Source organism: Carlito syrichta, unplaced genomic scaffold (genome assembly GCF_000164805.1).
Source record: "Carlito syrichta isolate Samal-C Ts95f unplaced genomic scaffold, Tarsius_syrichta-2.0.1 Scaffold128155, whole genome shotgun sequence".
In the NCBI taxonomy this organism is placed as follows: domain Eukaryota; kingdom Metazoa; phylum Chordata; class Mammalia; order Primates; family Tarsiidae; genus Carlito; species Carlito syrichta.
In genome coordinates this window covers 192965-203971 of record NW_007072251.1, presented here as the reverse complement: position 1 = coordinate 203971, position 11007 = coordinate 192965, and positions in this window count along the sequence as shown.

The following is an 11007-nucleotide window of genomic DNA, read 5'->3' as shown; positions in this document are numbered from 1 at the left end:
TATCAGAAGATAAGACTCAGTTTTTAACTCTCCTTGGGGATTGCCTCGGCTGAAAAAAATGCTTTGTCCAAGATGGCATCTTTTTCCAGGGGAAGCCAGCCGCCAATGACAGCTCATGATAGAAATATAAATGCCTGGGCCTTCAGCCCAAACTCATGACAACTCTGAGGTGCCATTGAAGGCCCAAGCTCATCATGGGTTCTGCTAAAGCCTTCACTGGGACCATATGATGACCTCTGTCCAATCCTGCCTCCTTCCCTCCCTTCTTCAGGTGGTGATGCTGAGGGCCCTCCCTAATAAACACCCTGCACCCTAATTTACCCCTCCTGTACCCTAGTTTAGCCCAACCTGAAATACTTGCCAAATATGAAATGGTTTTCATCCTAAATAGTTTGAGCCCATTGCTGGAAATGACCAAAGATAGGACAATTATTTTTAAATGTTACCGAAAAGATGCATATATTGGATGTCCTCTAGTGTTCTTTTCAAAGAATATTAAGATTTATGATTCTCTAGATATTGGAAATCATATAATTAACATGGTTGATTTATAGATTACTTTATAGATTATACATATTTTCTCATTCAAGTCCTCTAAAAACCAGATAAAGTAGATAAGGATATTATTTATATGGCCATTTTTTAGGAGAAAAAAAATCAAAGTTCAGAACATTGTTTGGCCCAAGATTATATATTTATTAAATAAAGGACCTAGTACTTAAACAAGCTCTTCTCACTTTTCATTCCATAACCAAGTTTTTTCACTGTATCAATTATGTGAAAGAACTATGGATTTTCATAAAAATTCTGTATAACCAAAAATGATATTAAACTTTTAATTTGCTTTGCCATTGCCAGTATTTTAACGAGTACTTTTTAAATCATTGAAAATGCAGCTGTATTTCTTATTTGCCAGGTCTCAGTAATTCTATCCAAGAATCTTGATGGGACCTTTGAGATTTACAGGATTCCTTTATTATTTCATTTGATTCCATATGAGAGTCTGCCTTTCTGCTCAGTTGTATCGAAATGTTCTATGATATATACCTGGCAGTACACATCTCACTGCTTCCAGGCTGCTAGGACCAAAGCCAGAGATACCTTAGTGAAATTGTGAATGTTAATAAGAACATTACAATAGCAGAAGAGGGAAGCTTTGTACAAAATATTTCTGAAATGAAAATTTAGCAGATAGACTCTACTCTAGACAAAGATTACCCTGCAAGATCGTTAAAATTTGAGATTTTTGTGGTAGAAAACAAATCGTAAGCAAAGGCCAGAAAAATACCCTATTTTCTTGAGAGTTACATTAGATTTTCAGAACAATTAAAGCTCTGAATGATACTCTAAAGAAAGAGGAAGAGAGACAAAAGCATCTTCCCCTGACTCCCAGTTATGTCCTTTCGCACAATAATGTCATCCAAATTAACCTTACAAAAGCTAAATTGAATCCAGAATTTTTCATGGAATCCAACCTAGCCCTTCCATCAGAGAAGAGTAGGCCTTTCAGCAACATGTTTTGTTGCTTGACAAATGTTCATCCGGGAAGTAGAAATGGAGGTTTTGTACTAGAGTCTATGCAAATCCTTGGGAGATTGCAGAATAAGGAAAGGAGGTGCCCATGTTAAGGGGACTATAGCAGTATACTCCCTCCTGTTTCAGTTACATATACATAAATTACACATATAATGTGTTACACAATTTAAAATTTTAAATGTGTTACACCAATTTAAGGGAAAAATTTTGAAAACACTCCAAAAAATGATATGAAGCTGTGATCTTAAGGCTGGATGGAGGGCCTACGAGACCTGTGAGCAAGGCAGTGCCATTGCTTCCAACTCCTTTCCTGAAAGTTGGAGTCTAGCTCTGAGTCTGGGTCCTGTCACCTCCGAGCTGTGTGACACGTAGGACAACTTACCTGAGCCTCAGTTTTTCATCTATAACTTGGGAGTAATAACTCCCCACTCACAGGGTTGTTTTAAAGACATCATGAGCTATTATGTGCCAGTATCCATCGCTACAGCTTCCTCAAACTTAGTGGCCTCTTCTGACTCTGTAGCTCCGTGACTGCTGATGCCCACGACACCACTGCGACCTCCTGTGCACCTGCGTCAGCTCCATCTGCCCTCTTCAGTACCAGTGCCACCACCTCTGTCACCAATACTTCCTACAGAGGGTAGATAGATTCTTTGTAATTATAAAGTCCAAGTATACTTTGTTACCATTTGTATTCTTCTAGGTAACAATGAAAGGTTAGTGCAGGGCTAGGCATAGTGGCTCAAGCCTGTAATCCCAGCACTTTGGGAGGTAGAGACAAGAGGATTGCCTGAGCCCAGGAGCTCGAGACCATCCTGGACAACTTGGTGAGACCTCATCTCTGCAATAAATTAGCCAGGTGTGGTGGCTCGCTCCCATAGTTCCAGCTACTTGGAAGGCTAAGGAGGAAGGATTGCCTGAGCCCAGCAAGTCAAGGCTTCGGTGGCCATGAGCATGCCACCGCACTCCAGCCTGGACAACAGAGACTTCAACCCCCCAAGAAAGAGAGGTTAGTCTGTACTAGACCAAGTTAAGGGCTTTGCAGGCAGGCATGATTTCAATAAATCCTAGCTACAACTTTGAGTTTGCTATTAATACATCCTTTATGCAGATGACAAAAGTAAAGCTCACTTTTCTTAGGATCACTTAGCTTACAACGGAAGAGCTGGTGCTTGCGTTTCTAGTTCCAGCATCTGAACTCTTAACTGATGCTCCTCACTGCCTTTTCTAAGCCCTTCAAAATGGAAAACATTTAAAGTCATGTAAATGTTCCACAAAATGTTATACAAAAAGCAATCTGTAGATTATGCTAAAACTGAGTTACATCCACCTGGTTCAGCAGCAAGAACTCTAACTGAACAGAATGTTCACATAGAACAACCTAGGCTATAAAGTGGACGGAGAATGGTGCCAGGAACCCTACTCTGACCAGTGGGCTTGCCCACACCAGATTTAAGGAGTCAAAAAGAATAGCTCTAATTGACACAATTATAAGCTTCTTGAAAAGCAAAAAATAATGAATATATTAAAGGGTCAATCATTATACCCTCAAAAAAATTCTTGTGGGAGTAAGCAAATGCAAAATTTCTAGGATTCTAGGCAAACTGGAGACCAGATGCCTAGGAAAAAAGCAGTTCAGACATCTGTAGCCTAAATTATCCTAAATTCTTTTCATACAAACAATTTGTCAAATAAAGTGAAAATAGTCTAGATATGCATCGCTTACAAGTCTCTTAAGGAAACCAGGCCAAAAAGCCAGGAAAATCTCCCAGAAATAAATCAAAGATTTACCAATGACATTTACAACTGAAATAGGGACAGAAAAATGAGACCAAAGAAGAGGCAGAAAAATAGTATAGTTTATGTCAGGTGCCAGAGTTATTGTAAATACATTTGACATTGGAAATTTAAGGACTATTACAGAAACATATGGCTTAAAATATCACATCTCATTCAATGGACCTAAAGTTTCAAATAAAGCAGTTAAATGTTCTATATAACAAAATATTTCTGTAGATTTGCTAAAAGAATGAAGTATGACCATGCTACTATTTCCTTCCAGGTTCACAAACCACCAGAGCTCTGCCGCATACTATTGGACAAAGGTTATAGTAATTGCAGATGAGATTCAGGGCACTGGTTCTCAGTTCCTCCACAAGTCACAGAAAACCATGACATGATTATTAGAAATACAGGAAAAGACAATACTGACGTTTATAAGAGAAAATGTTATAAACAAAATACTAACCTAGATTATTAAGGCAGTGAAACTACTCTTCATGATACTTTAATGGTGAAAACACACGATGATACATCTGTCCAAACCCATAGAATGTGCAACGCCAAGAGTGAACCAGGTGATAATGATGTATTTATCAACGGTTCATGGATTATAAGAATGGCACCACTCTAGTGCTGGATGTTGATGGTGGGGGAAGCTGTGCAAGAGTGGGGGTAGGAAGAATCTAGGAACTCTGTATTTTCTGCTCAATTTTTCTGTGAACCTAAAACTGCTGTAAAAAATAAAGTCTTTAAAGGAAAAAACTAATCTGTGGGTTACTTGTTAGATGCTGGCAGACCCAAGGAAGTCCACAATGCCTTAAAGAAGTACAGGGTGAGCAAGGCAAACTCAACAGCTCCATCTTGCTATGGTCTCGTTGTTTGCCTCATTATGCCAAATTAGTCACAGGTATTTCTACCTTGCGCCTCCTGCTACTCATGTTGTTTTCACTGAGTTGTCTATTTTCAGTGCGTATTATGTATGTATCTGTTTTAAAAGGAAATTTTTACTACCTAATGATTTAGTAAAATCCATTATTGAAAACTTTTCATTGCAAAGTTAACAGTTACTGACACTCACTCTACAAAAATTTGTCCATGATTATTTCCTTCTTGCAATAAAGGCCAGCATATCAAGCAGTAATTTTAGCACTTATAGAAAAAAATTCAAAGCTGCGTGATGGGAACATGAAGGATCTTTATTATCTAGCTTTGTGTCTGTTAAAAATTCTCTGTAATATTAAGTATTTTTTAAAAAGCAAAACTCAATTAGAAAGTGAAAGTACACACCTCCTTAATGTACCAATAATTCTGTATTAGATAATTTGCTTGCTAACAGATTATTATAGCCATAGGAAAATAATCTGTATCTACAGCACCATCATCTGAAAATATAATGTATTATTCAAGAATATATTCAGAAATCAGACTACCTCAGGTTGCATTCCACCTACTCCACATCTTAGCTGATATAGCCTTTGAAATTTTATTTATTCTGTTTAAGTTCCAAGATCCCCACTTGGAAATGGAGACAATAACAGTGTGAGTTCATTGTGAGAATTAAATTACAGAAAAGATGTAAAATCATAGCACAGCGTCTGGGTCATAACAGGTGTTTAACAAACCTTAGCTGTTATTAATATTCCAAAGTTCCTTATTGTTATTATTCCTCTAAAGTTAAAGGAGGCAAAAAAGCTAAGAGAGTTCGAATCTATAGATAGGGAAAGATTTCAGAAATTCACAATCAGAGATTAAAGATCATGTTCCTTATTCTAGTGTATTTCTAAATTAAATATTTAGAATCATAATTGACACAATTATAATCATGAAGAATTTATAAAAATTCAATTAGAATCATGAAGAATTTATAAAAATAAATTATAAAACCTTAGTATGGCCTTTTAGCCTACTCAGATATTTTAAAGAACGTTTTTGCCATTGACTCAATTGATTTTCAAGTCTACTCTAGTTTCTACTTCCTACCAGTTCTTCTGAGGGTATTTGCTCTGTGCAAGTGCCCTGTCTCATGTTTAGCCAAAGACATGCGGGTTATTTGGATCCCACCCAGTCTCCCCTGTATAACTGTATGGAGAGCATATCAAGACTCTCCATGCCTATTTAATTTCCCAGATCTCCCTGTTAAATGTCAGACTATCCTACCAGTCTGTTATTTGACCCGACCAGGACTACAACTTCAAATTACCAGAGCCACTGGACTTCACCATTCATTTGCCACCAACATTGTTATTTCTACTGACAACATCACTGTGTGTGAGGTTATTCCACACTCTGCTCCAAACCAAGTGAGCCCCTTTTGGAGGAAGGTGGCTGGTTTTCACGTTCTGCAGTGCCCTCATGAACTCCTGAACAGATCCAGCTTGGAGTGGAGTGCAAGGGGCACGGACGGGAGAAGCTCCAAGCGGTAGGACTCCCAGTGCTCCTACCGTACATTCAGGTTTTCTTTCATGAATAATTGCTTCTCAATTTGTAGTATGACTTTAATCAATTTCAAGAACCCTTAAATGGATGTTTTGACAATTTTGCCCAGTTTTATTACTGTATAATGTTTTATTGGAAAATATACATACAATGTTTTATCGTGAAAAGTAAATCCTAAGATATGTTCTAAATTATCTCATTGGTAGCTTATTTTATTTTACTTTACTTTACATTTTATTTTATTTTAGAGTCGGAGTCTCACTCTGTCGCCCAGGCTAGAGTGCAGTGGCATGCTCATAACTACCACAGCCTCGACCTGCTGGGCTCAGGAGCTCCTTCTGCCTCACATTCCAGAGTAGCTGGAACCACAGGCATATGCCACCATGCCCAGCTAATTTTTTTGATTTATTGTAAAGACGAGGTCTCACCAAGGGTAGCCTTTATTATCAATATTTTGCTTTGTGGACAACAAATATATGCAAAATAAAGTGTTCATCTAATCTCAATAAAATATTGGCCCTTTTCTATATAGTGTTTATAAGAGAAGTTATATGCCCTAATATTCAAATTATTCAAGTTCCTTAAAACACAAAGATTCCAAAAGCTGGTATTAAACAATAATTCATTATTTAGAAACTCTTTTATCTCAAAAAGATGCCTTTTCCAAATGATGATTAGGATCATTTTTTAAAAACAGGATTCTAGAAATGTACTATTAGTGAAAGCGTATGATGTTGAATGAGATTTAAAACATCTCTGTGAACATAATTATAAGAAACAAGATTGAAGCTCCAAAAATAAATATACTTGACTGCAGAACCCAGAGTCATCAAAAACATTTGTGCTCTGCTGAAGACATTCTCTCCTAGAGAAAATTGTCAAAAAGGAAATTTGCTGAGATTAAGTGCAAGCATATATATACACAGAGTGCACTAAGCCAATCTTTTCATTTTTTTCTTTCATTATCCATCATGACCACAGTCAAACTAATCACAAGATGAGCCCATAGAATAATTAAGGAAGCCTAAACTAATGGATCACCTATACTCAACCTTATTCATGTTGAACAACTGACATAATTATAATACAGTTTTTTCTTTGTGCTATTGTAGATAGCTGTGTTAGAACTTAAGCACAATTAGCTGAAAGAAACTGAAAGATGTAATAAGTGTAATATTATGCTATGAACTACTTCTGTGTAATTTTTCTGACCTTTAAATAAAGCAACATAATTTGCATAAGTGTATTCTCATAATGGTCTGCCAACAAATTAGATGGTCTTAAAAAAGAAAGTGGCAGTCCACAAGAAAAGAACAAGAGGGTATACGATTCTTTACTGCTCTGGAAGAAAGTGAAGAAAGGTGTCGAAATTTCAATATATTCATGGGAACCAAGAAAAAAAGGTAGTGATTTTTTAAGGCTGAAATTGCACCCTACATTCCCAATTTAATAAAATTAGTGTTTAAAAGTGTTTTTCTTCTTTCAGATAAACTTATTGCAAGTTTCAAAATGAGTGAACAGACGCAGAGCAAGAGAAACAAAATAGAAATTCCAGTACATTGCAATGAGGCCCTCTGCTGGATTTTTTTTTGATACTACATCAAATTGCTTAATTTCCAGTACTTTCTCGTTGTCTTTCATTGCCAATACTTCCAGAAAGCTTTGAGGAAAAAATGACTTAAATCCTTCTACAAAGTTAGTCATTTCCAGAATTTTTTAAAATTAAAGTGATTGATTTTCTGGGTAATGTTATTCTGAGCATAGGATTTGAGCTACATAAACCTCAGTAAATCTCTTAGTGACAGCATTATTTATTTAAGAACAAATTTTCATGTATTTTGTAGTCTATTTAAATATTCCCAAAAAAAGATTATATTCATACCAAATTGTTTCTATAACAACAATAATGTACTCATTCCTATGGCCAATATTTTTTCTTTACTTAGAAATTCTTGTGTCTCAAGAGACCATTCCTACTAAAGTATCTCCATTTCCTGGGAAAAGATTCATGAAGTCCAGAAAAGATACAAGAAGTCCAGAAAATCTATTCAAAACCTCATATAAAACTAAAACCAGTGCCATTTGACTATCATTTTAAATTGCCAGGACCAGAGGTGGACTTACTGGGAAGTTAACAAAGCATAATTTGCTGAAATCCCCTCTCAATGTTGGAAGCAGTGGGGAGTTGTGAAGCATTTTAGGTGGGGAGAAGTCAGACTGCAATAAGGAAACATTTCTGTGTAAGTATTTCTGGTAAATTGCCTCAAGACAGTTTAGGAAAAAAACAGACATGAACCTCCAACACTCAAGTGAATTGTCGTGATTTCTTTTCCTATGCTAAATATGTCATGCCTGCTTTTATATGTTTATGTCCTTTTTCTTAAAGAAGGTCACAAAAAATTGTGTAAGGTCAGGACCCTCAAAATCTGAATCTGGTCTGAATTCTGCACAGTAAATGTCATTTTACTTTTAATGGGGTCATCTATTAATAGAAAAAAATTAACGATTTTAATGGCAATTTTGAAACCAAGATGAAGGCCGGGTTCAGTGGCTCAGCCTGTAATCCCAGCACTTTGGTAGGCCAAGGAGAATGGCTTGCCTGAGCCCATGGGTTCGAGACCTGCCCGGGCAACTTAGCGAAACCTCATCTCTACAATAAATAAAAAATTAGCCGGGTGCAATAGTGAATACCTGTGGTTCCGACTACTTGGAAGGCTGAGGCAGAAGGATCATCGCAGCCCAGCACGTCGACACTGGAGTGGCCATGAGCATGCCACTGCACTCCAGCCTGGGCGACAGAGTGAGACTCCAACTAAAAAAAAAATTAAAAATAAAAAGAATCCAAGACTAAACAGTAGCTTTAAAAGGTATTGGTAAAATACTTCATACAATGTTTAAGGGAAAGGAAAAGAACTAATATCTGCCCAATGGTGAAGCCACGCAGTATTCAGCGGCCTTTAGCTTTTTATATCTATGTAGGGGCTAAAAATACTGGCTTTGAAGTCAAGCTAGTCTGGATTTTCATCTTAAATCTATCTTTCTATATATCTATGCCACCTTTGGCAAGTTAACAGTGCCTTGCAAATAGGAGACATTCAATAACTATTTGTTGAATGAATAAATAAATAATACGTGAAACCCACACAATGTCCAGAAAACTTTAAAAAATATAGTAGTTCGATTTATTTCCATCTTAAAGATTATTCAGGGTTATAGTACCACTTCAGCTGGTGATCTTCCACATTCTGGAGATGTTCACAAAATTCTCTATCGGTGAAGGATCACACAACCACCATTATAAATTGTACTTGACTTTCTTCATAAACAATGCCTTTATTGGTACAAAGAAATATGAGACTTAGAACAAAGTTTTAATATGCTACAATTAAATTAGTTCTAGTGTTTAAGAGGAGATTTTTTTTAATTAAAGCTTTCATCCAAGAATGGACTATCTGTGATTTTTTTTTTCAATACTGACTTCTCTTGCATACAGACTATTTGAATTTCAAAGTTTATGTTAAAGCCATTAACTGAAGAATTGGAAGGAAATGATGCATAATGAGCACTGGGGTAACATCATAAATTCTGTAGTAGATCATCAGAAGGCAAATGTTCTCCAGGCAAATGTCAGCAAAGATGGATGGGTGAATAAAGGAAATGCCATTCTCTCTCTGTTGGTATCATATAAAGAGAAACGACCTTGAGTCAGGCTTGAGTTTCAAATTGGTTTCTGACACTTGTCAATGGTGTGACCTTGAGCTATTCATTTAACATCTTTCTTTGACTTGGTTTCCACTTCTGTAAAATGAAAGGCAGAATCATAACAGCAAAAGTTGCCAGTGGTATATTCTATGACTACCTGCCTGAGGGAAGAGTATACATTTTCACCTGCTAGCGTTGGACCTGACCATGTGATGCATTTTGTCCAACAGAATATGTTATTTGTCACTTCCCTTTATTATGAGAACACCATACAATGTGTAAGAGCATGTGTACCATGCTCTTAAGGAGACTGCTCTTTCAGCTCTCATTCTAGAACAAAGAGGACACAGGAAGCAGAGATGCAGCTGACTTATAGCCTACATAAAACATAAATGACAAATAAGTTTTCTTGTTGTAAGCCACTAAGATTTGGGGTTGCTTCTGTTGCAAAGTCCTGTAATACACAGTTCTACCCACCACACTCATTTGTCTCAACAACACTTTTAAAATATTTTACAGTACTTTATAGCATTCTATGCCCATCCATATCTCAGACTAGCTCCCTCTCTCACCATAAATAGAACGAATGATGTGAGAGTCAGGAAGAATGGGAATAGCTGCTTTCAAAGCCGCAGTTCCCTCTCCTGCCCCTATGCCATTGCCTCCCAAATTTATTGCGATTGCCCCAGTGGCAGTACACTCGGTTCCTAGCCCATCTCCTCACCATATCTCATGAAATAAAATAGTCCTGGGAGTTGTGTTATTTGTGACGTGGGCTCCCTTAAGAGCACTGAAGCAGGGAAATATCTGGAAATGATACAGCTTTTCGCGCTAGTGCTGGTCCCAATTCTTCTGAGAAAAATGCTCAGAATGGCCTGAGTCTGCTTTTCTTCCATATTTTGGTTAAATTTTACTAGAATCCTTCATTTTTACCAGTTTTACCAGAACTTCTCTGTAGACCCCTATTTGTACTCAAAGGATTCCATAAAAAGAATGTAAAGGGGTAGCTTAAAAAATGAAAAAGGCATTTCCATTTAACAGTAAACTGTCCTTGACTAAACTCCATAAAGAAGTAGCCACTGAGATGGCAGAGAAAAACCCCAAGAGATGGCAGGTCGATTCACATTAAACCAAGTAGAGATGATGTTTAGGGCAGTAGGTGGGCCAATGATCAGCCTGAAAACAAGAAAATCTTTGTTATCAAAGCCACCCAGGTCTCCCATTTCTGCATGATGAAGTTGTAGGCACGTGAGCTTCGAGGCATATACACCTCGGCAGGTTTGGATCCCAGCTCGCTCACCCGCCATCTCTGTGCACTCTTGTCACTTCTCTTACCCGGTAAATCCGGGAAAACAACAGCTACGTCACAGGATCACGGTAAGAGTTCAAGGGATTAAGGTGGGTGGAGCACCTAACGAAGTACTTAGACAATCACAGGCTTCTCAAAAAATCCTCGCCGCTGCGTTGGCTGGAAGGCGGCATCCCAAGATGGCGGCGGCGAAGGGGTGACAGGGACCCTCGAGGCCGCGCCGTTGGCCGCGGGGGCGCCAT